This window comes from Callospermophilus lateralis, chromosome 1, assembly GCF_048772815.1.
Source record: "Callospermophilus lateralis isolate mCalLat2 chromosome 1, mCalLat2.hap1, whole genome shotgun sequence".
NCBI classification, from domain to species: Eukaryota; Metazoa; Chordata; class Mammalia; order Rodentia; family Sciuridae; genus Callospermophilus; species Callospermophilus lateralis.
In genome coordinates this window covers 186,676,717-186,697,103 of record NC_135305.1, presented here as the reverse complement: position 1 = coordinate 186,697,103, position 20,387 = coordinate 186,676,717, and the positions used below count along the sequence as shown (strand labels likewise).

Below are 20,387 nucleotides of genomic sequence, written 5' to 3'. Positions count from 1 at the left end.
TGATTCACACTTCAGTCATTGGCCTTACTCTGGTTACAGAATATTTCAAGAGGGAAGTTAAAACAGTGAGGAAAAAGATACTGTTTTTGTTAATTTGGCTCCAGCTGATTTTATACCTGGAAGCAGGAGAACTGGTGGTTCTTGTATATGGTTAATTAAATCTTGAGCTGATGGCTTTTGTTTTAGGTCTTAAGTCATCCACCTTGTTAGCAGAGCCTCTGCCCAGCAGGGTTAGGCTTCTCTGTAGGGAGTCCTTTCACAATATTTACTTTGTGCTCAGGTGACTGACTGAAGGCAGGAAGAAGGTCCCTGTCCACTTGGCCAGGTTGTGAAATTTGAAAGACAATCAGTATGGGGGCCTCCCTTGACTTTGTCTTAAAAACAAGATGGCAGGCAGTAAGGGGCATAGACAGGACCTTGTCCTCTTCCTCCAGTCTCTTAGAGCTCTTTTCTGTGAGGGAAGGAAAAATCTCACTGCATTTTGTTTTCCTAATGCTTCTTGGATTCTCACCAGCGGGTTTTTATACAGGCTGTTGCTTGCCTCTCAGATTAGAAGAATGCTGGCATATTTTAACAGTTTCCTAGGATTCAAACAGCCTTTAATTAACAGCAAATTGATGTTTTGGAATGTTATCAAAACTTGGGAGACTGAACACGGAGGCTGAGCTTCCATCCTACTAGCTTCTGAGTGATATGGAGTCCTTAAACAGAGGGCAAAGGTGCATGCAACCTTGCAAACAGCTGGCTGTCCACTGGTATGGCAAGAGGGGGTGTCTTTGTTGATATAATATTCACATGGCCTGCTCATTGGTGCCCATGTAAATTCCACCTACTCCTGCCTGTGGTGGAGACAGGCCATTGTTGAATACTCAGAGCTACAGGGGTGCTGAACAGCTCAGCCTTTAGCACTGGATTTGCTGGTTTTTTAATCCTCCAGTTTCTGGGGCAGTAAGGTATGTTTGCCTGTGTTCACAGTTAAGTTTCTTTCTTGTGCCAGATTCATGTCATCTTACTACCAGAGTTTTGCGTTGGCGGAAAAGAGCGGTTCTACTGAAATAACCTCTCAGATCTGAAGCCTCTTCTGAGTAGTAGGTTAGTGGTCAAAGAGGGACAGGCAAGCCAGCCATGGAGAGGGTTTCTTTTTGAATTCAGAGATCTTGGATTTGTTGCTGACCTGTTCCAGAGCTCTAGGCAGGAAAGGAAAAATGAGTTGGAGAGTTTGAAATATTGACCAACACTTGCATAACCAGACAATTATAATCCAAAGAAAAGAAGAGCTTGACATACTCCTGCTGCCCAATGGCAGAACTGCTCACTGGCCAGTTCCCAACCGAGGTCAGCAGACTCCATGTCTTTATTTTTTCCAGTGATCCATGAAGCTGGCCTCTTTTCTCTCAAGAGAGATGGTGGTGCTTTTTCCATGCCTGGTATCCTTGATCATTCTGTTTCTTTTCATCTCCACAGGTGGTACATGCCAGAGTCCTGCTCTCCCAGCCCTGGTCCGTCCACCAGCCCCTCCTTTGCAACCATCGCTGGATATTAAACCATTTCTTCCCTTTCCTCTTGACACTGCGGCTGCAGTCAACCTCTTCCCCAATTTTAATGCAGTAAGTACCACAACAAAACTTGCACCTATCAGAGTGATAGGTGCTAGAAAAACTTAGAGGCCGGGGGTGATTCAGTTTACAGTCTCTCTCTTTTTTTTTTTTTTTGCTGTATAGTTGATTTCATGACTTGTCTGAAAGCCATGGTAAACTTAATTGTCTGCCTGGTTATGTCAAATTCCCAGAGCCAGATTCTTTCATGGGAAAAAGAAAAGAGATTCAATGTGATTGTGTGTCTTCTGGATAACACCAACAAGTCTATTTTGTTGTTTGTTGTTGTTGAGATATGTTGAATTTCAATTTGACCTATCAGAATTATCAAGTTGGTATCTAAAATAAATTAAACATGTGTTTCTTGTGCCTGAGTCTTCTGCTTTAATGTTCAAATCTAATACTTCTTTCCTAATTTAACAAAGAGAGCTCTGATAATGACAATAGTGTTGTTACATTTCATATATACAACACTTTTTTTTTTTTTCCCCTCCTTAAAGCAACTCAGGGCTCTGGTAACAAGAGTTTTAATATCATTTTCCTTCCTGCCCAGCCAAGTTACGTCTGTCTTAAATTACTTTGCTTCTTTGGGTTTTGTCAACAGCCTTCTCAGCACAAGTTCAATTATTTTCTTGTTTCTGTTTCCACTTTTAAGATGTCTTTATAAGTTGGTAGATTCATCACATACATCATAATTCTTATTTTGTGCAAGCTGGTTGAGAGTATTTTCAGGATGGAAACTGGAGTAAGGGTTGAAAAGGTTAGAAACAAGTAAGTGACATATTTTTCAAACATCATCTGATTTGGATTCCAGCAGTTGTTATAATGCAGGTCTGAGCTTATCAATGACAGGATATGTCAATACAGCCAAAGTAAATAGGATTAAGATGAGAAGTTCCTGAATGCCTAGAGATCTAAATAATACTTCTTTTTGCAACTGCTTGCCCCCATGATAGAGTTAAAAAAAAAAAAATGTGCCCACAATTAAATAATTCTTCCTCAGGGAAAAGAAGCAGATATTGTATTTCTTAATAGAACTGTGTCACAGGGACTTTGGACATGCTAGTAAATAGTACAGAAATGTACTATGCTTGTCCTTGCTCAATGGCAAGGGGAAATAAAACGATGGGGAGAGGAATTTTCCATAAGAACTTTGTTTTGAAATGGATAGGGCAAAAACAGAGCAGCATAAAGATCATGTTTACAAAACACAGGTTTCTAATCCTAAGTATTTCAAGAATAGTAGAGAAAAATTTGCTTGGCATCAAATTCCCTGACACTTAAATGACTACACTGAAGTCCCTCAGCTCCCCTTCCTGGAGCTCCTTAAGTGGCTGCCTGGGGGATGATCCATAAGAGGTGGTCCACCTAGCCTTGGCTACCACTTGGCATCTTGTCCTGTGGGGTCCACTTTAACATTAGAGCAGTTTAGGTAAAAATCTTGGAAGCTTATAAAATACCATGTTTAAAACTTTTGATTTGTCTTTCAGGAGACATTAAAAGCCCAGTGATTAATCTGACTGACAATGAGTCTTTTTTTTTTTTTTTTGTCATGAAACAAAGATGAGTGACATGCTGAGCTGTGAGACACCCAGCAAATCTCTTTACCTTCTTTGCTGCTTTTTCCTATTAAAGATAAAAGTGGACCTGATAATCTCTCCTTATACTACTGAGAGATTTGAGTGTTTTTCGTTTGGTTTTGTTTTTTCTTGGTGGGCAAAGGCAGTGTTGTGTGATGGTCAAGCTGTTCTCTGCAGTTAGACTTATTTAAGTCTCAGAACTACCTCTTATCCCATGTTCCCTGTGTACATCACTAGCTTCATCCATGAACTGGGACTAATATAGCACCCTTTATAGGCATGTGATAATGATAATGTTGGTTAAATCATTCTGAACAGTGTCATGGAGTGGATGGTATTGTGTTGAGAAGTAACTTGTGAATCCTTCTGAGTATGAATGTGAGAGTTCACTGATGGATTACTCAAGTTTGACTTGATTATTTTTCCTCTCTTGGATTTTGACTTGTGTTATGTGTGTCCCTTAAAGCAGGCTGCCCTCTGTTCCTACTGCTTATTCCTTGGTAATTCCCTTCAAGATTGGCCTGGCTACAGCCAACAGAGGGTTAAGATGCTCCTTGCTCCCAAAGGAGGGGAATCTTTGGAAAGCCCATAATCCATGTGACTGTGGACTCAGAATTAGATCACAACCTGAATTCTTGATTTTTTTTTTTTTTAAGGCAGATGTGAATCTCAGTCCACAAATTTGGCATCTAGAAGATACGATGTTTTATTTTAATAAATTGATTTCTGTTTTAAAAGGGCTCATTCCATCAGGAGGTAATTCCAATCCAATTTTGTTTCAGGGTATGCTAAGTTTCTGGATTCTAACAGGTTATCTATCCAACTTTTGGTGGGAGACATCTCTGATCAAATTATTTTTCCACATAGGCATTCATGAGATATGGGCAGCCTGTGGTTAGCATAGCCCTTAAGATACTTGGCTTTTTCTGTAATTCACTTAAGACCCACAGACTTCAAAAGGCTGCGAATTGTCCTTCATGCACAGATCCACCACACAGCTGTTATTTCTTTGCAGAAAGTGATAAACCATTTTGCCAACCCAACAGTTTTGATCCATCTAACATTTTCAGAATGAAGTCCACAGTGATCAGACACTCTTACACATTCCTCCCCTAATGGAATATGAAAACAGACACACACACTCACTTACTCTACCCCCAATATGTAGACGTCCTTCATATGTGAAATCCTTCATATATAGGATATATGTAGGTATTTATATACATGGATATATGTGGAGAAGAGTGTGATGTGTATGGAATCATCTCTACTTGAGGTAGGATGTGGCTGAAAGGTAAAGGAAAAATTTAAAAACATTCTTTTAAGATCAAATATATAAAAACATGGGTAGCTATCTCTGATCATTGTACTTCTGCAAGAGCATACACCATTAGTATTTGCATGTGTGAAGGGCAGGAAGGATAATGAAGAATCTATGAAAATAAGCAGTGTTAGGAGGGAAAGGAAACAGAGATAGAATCAGAGCTGATATATGGACGTAAAAGAGGACATTCAACGAAATTATTAGGATCTTTTGGTCTCAAAGTCAACTTTTGGGGATTGGAAACAGAAGTTCCCTGGTCTGGGAAATGTTGTGTCTCTAGATGTTTCAAGAGCTTTAACACTAAAGCAATCTTTCCTTGAATCCCGCCTGTATCGCCACCCTGCGCTTTAATCTCTTAAGACATGGGGATTTCAGTGCTCAAAAACATTCTGATCTCAGTGATCCACCCTGAGTCTCGCATTTCTTGGAACAGAACGAATCCTGGAAGTGAATAGATGACATTTAGGAAAGAGAATGAGCTTAGTCCATTCAGTCAACTCCTATTTATTAAGCAACTGCTATGTGCCAGGAATATTGATAACAAAGAGTACATCATGGCCCCTGATAATGAAAAGAAGTCAATTTGTAAAGGAAAGGTTGACTAATAAGGACATATTCACAAATACGGCTGAGTTGATAGAGAAAGTTGCATAGGATAAGATATCAGCTTGGGGACCAGAGTGTGTTTATGACATTGTGGCTGTCCTAGTGGAGGTTTGTGAGGAAAAATAAACTATTCTCGGAATTCAAGCAGGAAGGGATTTAATGTAAGGCTTTAAGTGCTTACAGAATCTTTGTGGATGTTGGGCAAATGACAGTCTAAGAAGGCTGTTTTAGGCTGTGTTTTTTTTTTTCCAGCTTGCTTTCATGGAGTCAGGGAGTTGCAGAAACACAAGACACCCAGTAAGTCCAGTCAAATCCCATGGAATGCTTCTGGTCAGTGGAATCAGCCAAGTTTGCATGTGCTGGCAGGGATCTGTGGGCATGCAGACCTTGGGCTCCTATCCTTGGAGGTGGGGGCACTGTGCATCGCTACCCATGGAAGACCCCTCTCTGTGGCATAGTACAGTGAGATAGGTGGAGTCAGAAGCCTGATAGAGTCTATAAGTAAGAGAGAAGGTGAAATCCCCATTAGATGTCCAGGGTCCTAAACTATGAAATTAACATAAACATTTCTGGTTCATTATCAGAGGTGCACATGGATCTTAAAATTCTGAGGACTGAAGCTGAGAATGGGCTTGGGCAAGACCTGGGAATGTTGTCTAGAATGGGAGCTAATGAACAAAAAAATGATTTGTGTCCCTTGACAGTTTCTTCTCAGGGTCTCACAGTGGGCCCTTTGTCTCTATTTCTCTACCATATTTTCTTCCAATTAGGATCCGTGGTTATGGCAATGGAGAATGTGTTTGTGGGGATTGATGGAACCTGATTTCACATCCTGCTTCCCGTGGCTGTATCTCCCATTGGCATGAGGAGAACTGAGGAATATGGAGCCCAGGCACCTGCATGTGTCAGCTCCTCATTAAATATTGAGCCCTTCTTCCTTTCTGGAGATGCAAAGAGAGGGCAAAGAGGCAGAGAGGAGAGTGAATAAAGGAGAGTGGCTGTAAATGTTTTAGTTAGCTCTGGCTTTAACATTGAACTGGACCTCAATTAGCATATAAAGTTGACTCTGGATTCTGTGCTGCTCCTCCATAGGCTGTGATTTCATTATGAAAGAGAAAACTGGGGAGGATAGGGAGATTGGGAGGTGGGGCAGCAGGAGAGATTAAATCCAGTGCCTGATTCCACTCTAGCTCTTTCTTTTTCTCAAAAGTACCAACTGTTGGAAATTCGAATGCAGCATTAATTTGGGTTCTGCTTAGCAATTTTGGAATTTTTATCAGTTTGGCCACAGGAAAGTGGTGCTTTTGTTATTTATGGCCTTGCTTCTACTATGTATCAGGGAAATCATGTTAAAATGCAGGTTCTGAGTCATTGTTCTGGGGTGGGGCCTGAGATTGTGAACATATGTAGGAGGGGAGGGAGAGCCAGGAAAAATATTAAAAGCATTGAACAATTCTTCATTCATTTCACAAATATGCATTGACCACTTACTATGTGCTAGGTCCTGAGAATTCAGAGGAAAAACTAATAAGCCAAATACCTGAAGTTGTAGAACTTATTTTCTGGTGTTTATGTAGTGGGGATTTTGTAAGAGCACAAATAGGGAGATCTGAAGTGTTTGCAAGGTGCAACTGTACCTCAGACATGATCTAGTTCTATTTGATCCTCCAGAAGTACTGTGAACCTCATTTATAGGATTTTGTTCAGAACTTGGTTACAGCTGCCTTTTATCAAATGCTTACTATGTGTCAAGTATCTGGGATTATCTTTTGCATTCTAACTGGTTAAAGGCCAAGATTTTTTATAATTTTTTTTAAAGATTTTGTGTATGTCATGATCTTAAAGTATTGCTGAGAAAAATACATGAATTAGTTTTGATTCATTTCTTTCTCTCAGACTTCTTTCTTCTATAGACTTCGAGTTCTATGGAATAATTCTTAATGTTGAAAAATGAACCTATTGAAAATAATTCCATCCAGAAGCATAGACTAGTAATTATATTGGAGAGTATGAGGAGGAAGAAAAGGTCAATCTTTTAGTGATTGACTTACTGGGCATTTATTAGGCCCTGACTTTGTCTGACCATAGTAAACACTAGAATTACAATGGCAATAATAGAAGAAGCAAGAGGAAGAGGAGAAATAGGATAAGAAAGGAGGCTGCGGAATAGTTCCTGTGTCTATGGAGTTGACACTGTTGGTTAGTCACCCCTTAAAACATTCTTCTCTGAGGAACTGGTAAAACATCAAGATGCTAAAACACCAGATTAGATAGTAAACTCTATGCAAGCGGGAACCCTAACATTGGAACACCTCATTTGTTGAAAATATGAGACGGGTAAATCATTCTATGAAGAGCTGCACCTAAATGTTCAAAGTTCTTTGAAAGTTATTGTAACCTGAGTTCAAGAGAAGGACAGGTCTCTAGGGGGATCTGAGATCAGTAGCTTGTTAAGGTAATCATAATACAGTGAGATTAGTGGCTTTTAAGGTAATCATAGTACAGGACCTCAAATATAACAATACTCGATGCATACTTCTTGAATGAATGATAAAGGATAGGCAGACATAGATGATCTGATAGAAAGAAAAACACATGGCAGATCACTAAAAGGAGAGAAATGACCATAATAGTTATCAGGGAAGATATAATTGATGGTGGTGATAAGAAAGTAAAAATTGAGTACTCACTGTTTCATATTTATTTGATTACTTCAAATCAAAGTTATTAATTTAAGTAATCATTAGGAAACATAAGCACGCCATTAAGCCATCCCCTTAATTCACATTCTGTTTTTTATTGGCTTGAGTTCGTTTACTGTTTATATAAAAGAAAGCAATGTAAAAATCCCAGGGGTTCCCTTTAGAATGTACTCTAAAATCAGTTCTTTATAATATTCCTCAATTATTTCCTGAGAGCCCAGAAGGGCTGTATGATAATAAAAGCATGGTGAGGGGCTTTAAGGCTCTAAAAGGACAGATTAAATGAACTTTACATAGAGATTATTTAAGAACTGAAGCCTAACTGTGCATTTCTAATATTATAGGTAACAATTCAGGACTCAAAACAGGAAATTTCAAATTCGTGATTCTGTTATCCTCAGAGATACATTCTTCAGGATCTTCATTTCCTCCACCCTTTAAAATGAAAATGCAAGTTGAGCTTTCCTAACCCCTAAAAATCATAAGTTCCAAATGCTTTGAAATTAGAAAGATTTTGAGCACTGACATGCCATCACAGGTAGAAAATTCCATGTGACATCGTGTGATATGTCACCATCAAAAAGCAGGAATGGTAAAAATCTTGGGTAAAATTGCCTTCAGGCTAGGTGTATAAGGTGCACATCAAAGAAAAATGAATCTCATGTTTTCCCCCAGTTCCATCTCTAAGATATGTTATCATGCATATGCACATATTTCAAAACCTGAAAATATTCCAAATCGGGGACAGTTCTGGTACAGGGGATTCTCAACCTGCACCACCATATTTATTTGTACTCTTTGTAGTTTTTCTTTATTAAAACAAAAACAAAAAGCAAAACCCTTTGTACCTTGTTACCTGCTCCAGCTGTGTCATTGTTCCCACCTCCATCCCCCAGTTGGTGGCTGGAATTAGAGAAATAGTGGTTAAACACACTTCCATTTATTTTGTTCAAAGAGATATTAATTAAGTTCCGTTTATACATTAATAGCTGCTCTTACCAAGTTTCCCTAAGTGCTGCTGTCACTAAAGTAGGTAGGCAGCAGGGGTGAAATTATGGGTAGGAAAACAAGCTTGTCTTTCCGAGTCACAGCTGATACAGGGGTGGTGGAAATTTTTCAGGTTAAAAAATGCTCGATATTGGTTACTAACCCGGTATTGGTTACTAAGTTCCTTGTCCTTTGAAGACAGATGTAGCAGATTGGTACTTAGTTCTCTGTACATTAACTGTGTGGTATTTGGATAGCAGAAGCCTCTTAAAAAACATCTGCTTATGAAGTCTTCCTTTATCATGTTTCATTCTGAAACAAATATCTAAGCATGTTTGCTGATCCCTGCAGCTTCCTGTGGGAAAAAAAGAGAAGTTTTTAAAAGTCAAGCCAACTTATTATAATGATCCAGAAGCACAAACTGCCTTAAATGTTGAATATCCAGACTTAGAAATAAAAGCCTCAAGAACTGTACAATTCACATATTTTTCTTTCTTAATAGGTGTTTACTCTTTGAGTAGTTAACACAGTTTTTTCCGATTCAAAATGCAAATAGAACAACAACATAAAAATGTTTCCTTACTGCTCTTCCCCTGCCTCTCAGGTCTTCTCTTAGAGGATGATCAATGTGGTAAATTGTTATTATATTTGTCCTTTCAGAGAAAAAGATTGAGGCATGATACACCCACATAGGTACTCTGCGTGGTCAGTGTAATCATAATGAGATAAAACTTTGCAAAGATTATATTTGATGTGTTTCTCACTCTTCCTTACTAACTATAATTCTGGGCAAAATAGGGGCGCTGAATTAAAAATAAACAAAACAAAACACATGTAAGCTCACAGCTCATTTTGTGATCTAATTGCTCTTTTGGAGATTGCCATTCCCCACTTGAACATAGGCATTTTAGAAATGAAAGGAAGTTTTTAGAGTTAATTTGTTTCGACTCTAACTCATTGGTTTAAAATGATTGAGTGATGTTTGGTTGTTAGCAAGTGGCAATACTGAGAGAAAACTGAGACTCCTGATTTCTGTTTCTTATGAGAAAGCTGATCATGGAACCAGCGTTACACATTGAACTGTGCCATATTGAAGTCCTGACTCTCAGTCAATTAGAATATGACCTTATTTGAAAATAGGGTCACTAAAGATGTGATTAGTTAAGATGAGGTCATCAGGGTGGGCCCCAGGTCCATTGTGACTTATGGGCTTACAAAAGTGGAAAATTTGGACTCAGAGGCACATGGAAAGGAAAGACCATATCAAGAGACATAGGGAGAGGCTGGGGAGATAGCTCAGTTGGTAGAGTGCTTGCTTTGAATGCACAAGGCCTTGGGTTCAATCCCCAGGACCACAAAATAAATAAACAAACAAACAAATAAATAAATAAATAAAATAAAGAGACACAGGGAGAATGTCACCTACAAGCCAAGGAGAATAGAACACGCAGCCCTCAGAAGAACCAACCCTGCCAACATTTTGGTTTTTAATTTCTTGCCTCCAGAAATGAGAAATAATAAATCAGTATTCCACCTAGGGCATGATAATGTTATACCAGTAGGAGAAGAATTTTCTAGATCCATCTAACATACTTACCCTCACTCCTAGGCATCTTGTCTAGAATGTTTCTAACAACTGGAAATCTACTTTTTGCTTGATTGAGTCTGGTGAGCAAGTCATAGTCACCTACAGAAGGAGGTTCTCTGGAGCCAGTTGAGGCTCCCTGTAACTCCTATAAACCTAGGAAGAAGCTAATACAAAGGTCTTGCCTGTTTATAAAGATGTATTTATTGATCAAATAACAAGGGTTGGAAGGAAAGCCCTTTTGCACTCATTATCTTTAAATCTAATTTCAAAAGATCTTTACATGTTATAGATATTACCTGAATTATCTAGATAAGGAAACTGAACTCAGAGAGAAAAGGATTTGCCTTAAATAACATAGAAGATAGGGAATCACTGAATCCTAGTTAGATTTCAGGGTCAGCGATAAAAGCCTAGTGAAATTTTGTTTGCAACATAGCTAGAGGATCCTTTGTATGTAAATGGCAGTAGTTTTTTAATGAGCCATGAGAACTTTGGTACACCATAAGAGCTAATTAACCAAACAGTCTTTATTACCTCAGAAATTTTAACCCCAAGAACACAAGCTATTTCCTAAGCAAGATTCTGGCTGTGATTGGATGGTTATGAGTAACTTCTAGGGCATCTGTTGATGTAACCCACAGAAATGCTTATATTGTACATGGGCTATCATTGTCAGATAAACAAATAACACATAACTTACAATAATAATGGTAATGATAATAAGTGAAAAATCCATTCATATTCCTATAATAATTTAGGTTTTTTAAGATACACCTGCACTGGAGGACATAAGTAAGAAAAAAAAAAACCCACTAAACTTAGAATCTAAAAGATTCGAGTTCTGTGTTTAATATTTAAAAATCTATAGCCTAAGGCATATTCCCGATTCTGCACTTTCTCATCTGTAAAACTAGAATAGTGACCTCATACACATGTCTAAAGTTGTTAAAGATTCAAAATGCTACATAAATAGTAGGCGTTGAGGAAGTCTATTATGGACTCAGTCTCTGGTATTGGGAAGCTAGTGATCATTTTGTTGTAACCTCTGTAACTTGATTTGTTGCCCCTTTCAGTTTGGGCCCCTCCCTGGGGCCAAAATTGGCAGGAAAATGCATTTGCACAGCTAAATCCAGGTGAAAGATTGACTTTTCCAGATCTTCATTTGAGGATTGTCCTCTCTTCCACCCCCTGCTTCCTGCCAACACAAATACAAAGGGCAACCTTTCTGCTCTTTCTCACTACCCATCATCAAAGGGAATGAGAACTTTTTGCCCACAAGTACGTTTGTTTCATGATTCAGTGCTTCTCAGTGTGGTCCACAGATCTGTTTTGGTCTAAGCATATTTACCTGTAATGAGGTAAGTACAGAAATTGAGAGTACACATTTGGAAGATTTTATAGCAAATTAAAGCAATTTGATATGTGTGCAAACCAAGAAGGTTTGTATGTCGTCTTCATTTTGTTCTCATAACTTCCATTGTGTTTTATGAAAGTAGTGATCTGTGACCAATGGGCACAGAGCTAGTCCTTCAGGAAAAAGTTGAGAAGCACTGGTCTGTTATATGTTAGATTTCAGGATTCCATCTGTATGAAGTAACTAAAGGGGGAATTTGAAGGTGTTATGTAGTAATTTGCACAAGGTACGGCTGCCAGCCACAAATACACTTTGACTTAGATTTCTTTCATTCTCTGTAATAGCCCTTGTATTGGGGAGGTGTGGCAATGCTGGATAGCTCTCTGCAGCTCCAAAGTCGAGACAGAAGTAACGTCAAGTAAGGAGATTCACATTTTGTCTTTCTCTGAAGCATAACCCCTTCTCTCACATTTTATCTTGAGTTTGGGCAAATAGTCAAATGGTAGAATTCATGGTTAATTCTGGAATTTCCTTTCTTGAGCAACTAAAATGGAATTTATTTCAAGAACCTTATCCAGGGATTTTTAAGGAACAGAAAATGAATATTTTAAGTGATTAAGAAATTAATAGGATTAAGAAATTTTGTTACCTTGATCTCTATGTCCAGGTTATTTTTTAAATAGGACTGATAGTCCAGTTGTACAAAAAGTTGGGAGCATTTTTAAAGCAAGTTTTTCTAGGAAATTATATAGAAGTGTTAGTTTTACCAAAATATCCTATGCTGTTTAGAATACCTGTGATACCTCCTCTGTTAGTGTTTGTGATTTCTGCCATGGACTGCATAGCAAAATAACCGTCCCTGCTTTCATTGGAACCTGTGATAGGAAAGTTGGATTATAGAGGTAACCAGCCATTTCTGTCACTTTCTACATACATGGAGTTTTTTAACTCAGAGGTACTTGTGTTTGATGGGCTCTATGAGAAAAGTGACTCATTTTCTTGTTTGTTTTGTTTTCAGATAATTAACTTTTTCAGTAAATTCTTTTCATAAAATATGAATTTTTCAGAATCAGTTAGCTCTTATACTACCTGTAAGGTTCTTTGATATGCCCTGGTGTGTGAAGATCCTTATTTGGAATGAGGTAGAGGAATGAAGAATTATTTTGAGCTCACAGTTTGTATTTAGTTTCACCTACATCAAATTATAATTAAAACTTAGAAGTTTGAACAGGGGAAAAGATATATTCATATATGAATACATATATTTATGCATGTTTCTGTGCATCAATCATGGCTTAGAATAATGAACACAGGCATGTAGAAGACTCTTGAATATGGGTGTATCAAAATACATTATTAAAATGTTCACTTTAATTTTATTTATTTATTTTTTAAATACATGACAATAGTGGAATGCATTATACTCATTATTACCTGTATACAGCACAGTTTTTCATAACTCTGTATGTAAAGTATATTCATGCCAAATTATGCTATTATATATGTACTCTTTTTTTTGCATTACAATTCTTAATACATATACCACAATTTTTCGTGTCTATTTGTATATAAGGTATGTTGACTCCAAATTCAAATCTTCATACATGTATTTTGTATAATGATGATCATCACATTCCCCCATCCTTGCTATTCCCTTTCCCCCTCCCTTTCCCTCCCATCCTTCTTCCCTATCTATAAATAATCTTCCTCCTATGCTCTCCCTCCCTACCCCACTTTGAGTCATCCCCCTTATAATCTGTGAGGTGAACAGGGAGCCTACATCCCGGGAGCAAATTTTTGCTCCTCACACATCAGATAGAGAACAAATCTCTAAGGTATATAAAGAACTCAACAAGCTAAGCACCAAAAAAAACACAAAACAACAAATAATCCAATCAATAAATGGGCCAAGGACCTGTACAGACACTTCTCAGAAGAGGATATAAATCAATCAACAAATATATGAAAAAATTCTCACCATCTCTAGCAATCAGAGAAATGCAAATCAAAACTACTCTAAGATACCATCTCACTCCAGTCAGAATGGCAGCTATTATGAAGACAAACAACAAGTATTGGCGAGGATGTGGGGAAAAAGGTACACTCATCCATTGCTGGGACTGCAAATTGGTGCAGCCAATTTGGAAAACAGTATGGAGATTCCTTGGAAATCTGGGAATGGAACCACCATTTGACCCAGCTATTCCTCTTCTCTTACTATACCCGAAGTACCTAAAAACGGTATACTACAGGGACACAGCCACATCAATGTTTATAGCAGCACCATTCACAGTAGCTAAACTGTGGAGCCAACCTAGATGTCATTCAGTGGATGAATGGATAAAAAAAATGTGGCATTTATAACACAATAGAATATCACTTTAATTTTATCAGCAAAAATTTAATATACTTATTCATAGATATTATCAATAAAAGTGTGCGTAAAATGATAAATTGTATTTAAGAGATTTGTGAAAGAGTATTTTTATGTGGAAATATTACAAAAGGGTATAATGTTGGATGAAGGAGAAAGCACAGGTTGCAAAATGTGTATAGAATTATAGAATATGTGAGCATGTGTGTATTTTAAAATCATACCATAATGAGGGAACAGAAGATCAAAATTGATTCACAGTATATAGCAACGTGGACTGGAAGACCACACATAAACCTTTATTTACAGGTAGTTTAGAGGGATGAATTGAGGGAGAACTGGATTGGGGAATACAAGGAAACTTCAACATTTCTATAACATTCAAGATTTTGTTTTTTTAAAGAAGAAATGCCAGAAATAATGAAGAGCTGTTGAGATTTCCACAGATGATCAGTACATGCTTATTTAATATACCATCATTTATACATGTATTAAAAAACCTCATCAAATTTTCTAAATACTTAATTGCAACCTGTGCCACCTATAATAGTATTATTTATGGCACTGCTGATATTAACACTCAGGTGACAACTTCAGACATAAGTTTGTTTTGTCTGATCATCATGCCCTATCTCTGGTCTTCATTGCAGTTATGATTTGACATGTCCAAAGGCCTTATGGTAGAACTATTTAAGTTAATATCAATGGATATTATTAATCTCAATCTTCTAGTATTTAGAAGTGGTTGCAAAGTCAGAGAAAGTGTTGACCATGTTTGGCTCCCTAACTCCTGAAATCAAATTCAGATTTACTTATTAAAGAGATTATCATTTGCTTTAAACACTTGAATATTCACTGAAGGTTAAAATAAAAAATTAGTAAAATTATTGGTTTTTATTGATTCCTGGGTATGTTAGTATCAACTGTCATGGAGTCTGTGGTAGTTCTCTAGCTTGCATCAAATTTCAGAGGAGAGTAGGGATGGCATTTTAGAATCTTGGGATAATGAACATTACTATTCAAGCTTTGCCCTTTGATTATTTCTCAGAAATGGTCAACTTTATTTATACTTCCCTAAAAAAGTTGATCCAGCCAGCAAATTTAAAATGTCAAGTTGATACTTTAATTTCCTATTAAAAGGTCTCTACTTTTTAAGGAATTGCCATCATTTTTAGCTTAAGCACTGAGCTCTTAGGAAAATTTTAATTTTAGAAAAAGGATCCCTGAGCTCATCATAATATATCTATCATGAGACTGCTGAATGAAGTTAAAAAGACCAATTTACATTTAAAGTTGGTTGGATGGACTTGTCTGTATATTCTATTTACTATATACATCCATTATTCAAAATAATTTTAGCAATGTCCTGGAGGAACTATACTCTCTACCTCCACACATGCACACACCAAAATTCTAGTCTGCTCTGCATACTGGCTGTAGCAGAATCCCCCGAACTCCAACCCCAGTGACCCCAGCACATAGCCATGTGATCACAGGCATACTATATTGTGCATCTAATGAATATATTCAATTTGGCTGAATTAAAATAATACAAATAACCTGCATCAGAACATAATGAGATATTTTATATCCTGGTAGATTATCTTCACTTTTTAGAAAAGGTTCAGATTAAGATAATTGAAAGAGCCTGCAAAATATATTTCTAGTGAAAGCAACAATGTAAAAGCTGACATATTCCTCATAAAAGGAAAATAACCCACTTCAACAGCAGTGAGGAGCTTGAAATCAGTTAACTCCTTTAGGTGTTGCATAATGACTTTGACTATTCAAAGTCAGATGCAGTTCTCAGACACTACCAGTAAGTCTGAAATGACGAGTAAAATCTCAGTACCTTGTTATACTCACGATTGTGTTTTAATATGTTGATTTCTAATGTCATTGAACATGTCCGTAGTCTAGGGGAGAATTGAAGAGCCCACATAACTCTCAGAATTCTTTGGAAAGCTCAAGGCATTATAGCCGTCATTCTGAATTGCATATTATTTGCTGGGGCCTGGAACTATTTGAAGGAGTTTTTTGAGAAATTCATGTTGAAGATCTTTCTTGCATTATAATAAGGAAAAAAATAGATGAATGTAGTAGACACACCTTTCTTATCTGTGTGGCATACTGCCTGTGTATGATACACAGACTCAGAAGGCCCTCACTATAATTGGCAGGGAGAAGCAGGTGTTAACTTTAGTATTTATAAATGCAGGAAAACCTAAAAGAACCACCAGCTGAAATAAAATACCACAGGAGCAAAGGAAAATGTCCCAAATTGAGTTTTGACCGCTGAAATCATTCTAGGAATTCAGTGTTGTCAAAACTTGAATGTTATTTATATTTAATATGGTATCCCATCGATTTCTAGAAATGTTGACTACAATATCATGCTATTATGTTAGTCACTTTTCCTATATCTTGAGTTTTTAAATAACAACATTGTAGGATAGCCTCCCTTTCCATCATATCTTTGAGTCTTTTTGTGAATTTCAGTGTTTGTATATATGGCAATTAGTTCTATCATGACTATTTGATTCCTTGGGTATATTGTTCTCTTTCAATGTAAGATGTTTTCTTTCTTTATATGTATGTATTGGATGGTCTATAACTTATATCATTGTAACTGATATTGGCAGTTTGTGTTTTCAAATAGTGAAGTAAAAGAACGAATAGTTCCAGATTTCTCTTTGGTCCCGAGTCATATCCACATTATTTTCTTCTGTCTTATTTTTAATAATAATGAATAGGTAGCCTTTATGATGCTGAGCTAAGTTTCTTCTGTCACTAGTTTCTTCAGTGTTTTTATCACAAAGAGGTGTTGAATTCTGTCAAAGCCTTTTTCTATCTCTTTTGAGGTGATTATGTGATTTTTGTTCTTGGTTCTCTTATGTGGTGTCTTAAATCTATTGATTTGTTAGATTGAATCATTCTTGCATCCCTGGAATGAAGCTAACTTGGTCATGGCATATGATCTTTTCCGTGTGATACTGAGCTTTATTTAATAATAATTTATTAAGAATTTTTGCTATGTGTCTAGAAATATACTTGTTCTAAATTTTTCCAATTCATTAAAATATAAAAGGTTTTAAAATAGTTTCTGATGATCAGTCCTCTGGATTTCAGTGGTGTCTGTTGTGATATCTCATTTTCATCTCTAATTTTTAAATTTGGGTCTTCTCTCTCCTTCTCCCTCTCTTTTGGTTAGTTTTGAAAAGAGTGTTTCAATTCTGTTTATCTTTCATAGAACAAACTTTTTGTTTCATTGATTCTTTGAATTGTTTAGTTTTCTATTTTATTAAGTTCAGCACTGATCTTTTCTTTTTCTTCTTATTTTGGTTGTTTTTTTTTGTTTGTTTGTTTGTTTGTTTTTTTGTTTTTCAAAGACCTTGAGATGAATCATTGGGTTATTTGGCATCTGATTTTTTTAAAAATATAGGCACTCTCACCTGTGTGTCCCAGAGGTTTTCATATGTCACATTTCTAGTCACATTTGATTATAAGAATTTTTCAATTTCTATCTTGATTTCTTCAGTGACTTATATGTCATTAAAAAGTGTGTTGTTCAGTTTCTGTATGTTTGTATAATTTCTTTACTTTCTGTTGATTTCTAATTTCATTCTATGTGATCTGATAAGATGCAAGGGATTACTTAAACTATCTTGTATTGTGGCCTAACATATGATCCATTTTGGAGAAGGTTCCATGAGCAGCTGAAAAGAATGCATATTCAGCTATATTTTGGTGAACATTAAATGTCTGTTGAGTCTCTATAGTATCTTTGCCAATTTTATGTCTAGATGACCTGTGAGAGAGGTCTCTTGAACTCACTCACTGTTACTGTACTGGGTCCTATCTGATACTTGACTTAAAATTATGCTACAGAGTTGTAGTAACTAAAACAGCATAGTATTGGTATAAAAAAAGACATGTAGGCCAACAGAATAGAAGACAGAGATTAAACACACAGCTATAGCCATCTGATTCTTTACATATGTGCTAAAAACATACATTGGAGGAAAAATAGCCTCTTTAACAAATGGTCTTGGGAAAACTGGGTGGCCATATATACAAGAATGAAATTAGATCCCTATCTCCCACCCTGTACAAACATCAACTCACAATGGATGAAAAATCTACAAATAAGACCATAAACTTCACAGCTGTTAGAAGAAAACGTAGGGAACAATTCAACATTAGGCATGGGCAATAACTTCCTGAAACTCAGAAAATGAAAGCAAGAATCAATCAATAAATTAAAAATCTCTGTACAGCCAAGTAAACAAATTAACATCATGAAGAGATAGCCCACAGAATGGGAGAAAATCTTCCAGCTATTCTTCCAACAGAGAATTAATATCTACTATGTATAAAGAATTCAAAAAACTTAACATCAAAGTAAACTTCATTCAATCAATGGGCAAATGAACTGACTAGGCACTTCTCAAAAGAATAACTATAAATGGATAACAATTACATGAAAATGTTTAACATCTTTAGTGATTAGGGAAATTCAAATTAAAACTATGATGAGAATCCATCTCACTCCAGTCAGAATGGCAATCATCAAGAATACAAACAGTAATAAATGCTAAAGAGGATACGAGGGAAAAAAGAATATACTGTTGATGGGACTGCAAATAAGTATGACCACTATGGAAATCAGTGTGGAGGTTCCTCAGAAGAGTAAAAAAAATGAACTACTATATGATCCAGCTTGTTGTTTATCCAAAAGAATTAGAGTGAACATACTTTAGGGATATATGCATGCCCTTGTTTATTACAGTCCATTTGAAATAGTCAAGTTATGGAATTGGCCTAGATGTCTGTCTACAGATGGATGGATAAAGAAAAAGTGGTGCATATATACACAATAGAGTTTTGTTCAGCCGTAAAGAAGAATGAAATTATGTTCTTTGCTGGGAAAGGAATTGAACCAGAGAGCATCATACTAAGCAAAATAAACCAGACACACAAAGACAAATCTCCTCTTGTTATGGTTTGGAGGTGAGGTGTCCCCCAAAAGCTCACCTGTGAGACAATGAAAGATGGTACAGGGTTGAGGTTGTGGCTCAGCGGTGGAGCACTCGCCTAGCACCACGTAAAAATAAATAAATAAATAAATAAATAAATAAATAAATAAATAAATAAATAAATAACATAAAGGTATTGTGTCCAACTATAACTAAAAATAAATTTTAAAAAAAGATGGTTCAGAGGAAAAATGATTGGGTTGTGTGAGTCTAAACCCAATCTGTGAATTAATCCCCTGATAGGATTAGCTGAAGTGGTAGGGTGTGGCTGGAGGAGGTGAGAATTGAGGTGTGGCTATAGGATATGTATTTATACCTGGAGAGTGGAGTCTCTCTCTCTCTGCTTTCTGATCATCATGACATGAGCTGCTTCCCTCTGCCTCCCTCTACCGCCATGATGTTCAGCCTCATGGAGTTGGCCTTCTATGGAGTTAGACCTCTGAAACCACAAGCCCTTAAATAAACTTTTTCTTCTTACAGTTGTTCTGGTCAGATCCTTTAGTCACAGCAGCAGAAAAGCTGACTAAAACACTTCTCATATGTGGAAGCTAGCAGGAAAAAGGGAAAGGACAAAAGTTTGATGTCATGAAAGTAGAAGGGAAATCATTAGGGTAGAAGAAGGGAAGAGGAAGGGTTAAGGGGAGGTATTTGGGAGAAATTGTTTCCAAGCCATGATATATACATGTATGAACACACCACAATGAAACCCACTATTCTGCATAATTAATATGATTAAGTGAAATTAATAAATGCCAGAGGCAAAAGAAGAAACAATCATGGCATAAATAAAAATATTTGGATGTGGAATTTTCTTTGAAAAGCACCCAGATATAATAAAAACCTGTATTTCAGGTTACTTTTTTTTTTTTTTTAAAGTCTTTCAATGGAACACTAATGTTCAAGGGCGTGGCCCAAGGAACTTTACTACTGATATCATTAACGTATGTTTCATAACTGAGAGGTTTGTGTGCATGACTTTTAACTCTTGATTTCTCTCAAATACCTTCCCTTAACCCTCCCTCTTCCCTTCCAATGTGCCCCTTCCTCTACGCTAATGAAATAAAAGGAACAATTTGTAAGTGTAAAAATGTATATCAGTTTACTAACAAAGAATGGCCTGTGAATTGGTGTAGGAAATGAACATACACTGAAAACCGTGACATTCGCTAGATTTATTGAATTGAATTGAATAGGTGTTGAAGACACAGGAGTTTAGTGAACTTATATTTTAAAACAGGAAA

The 20,387-nt window shown here is 36.7% G+C and overlaps 1 protein-coding gene across 1 annotated transcript in view; it reads left to right on the top strand.

Moving 5' to 3' along the window:
• The first annotated feature begins 1,466 nt into the window (after window positions 1–1,466).
• Znf385d (zinc finger protein 385D) overlaps window positions 1,467–20,387 on the top strand; it is a 207,612-nt gene continuing 188,691 nt past the window's right edge. The window contains exon 1 of the mRNA XM_076868555.1: window positions 1,467–1,607. The gene's annotated coding sequence lies outside the window, so the exon portion shown is untranslated. The remainder of the gene's footprint in view (window positions 1,608–20,387) is intronic.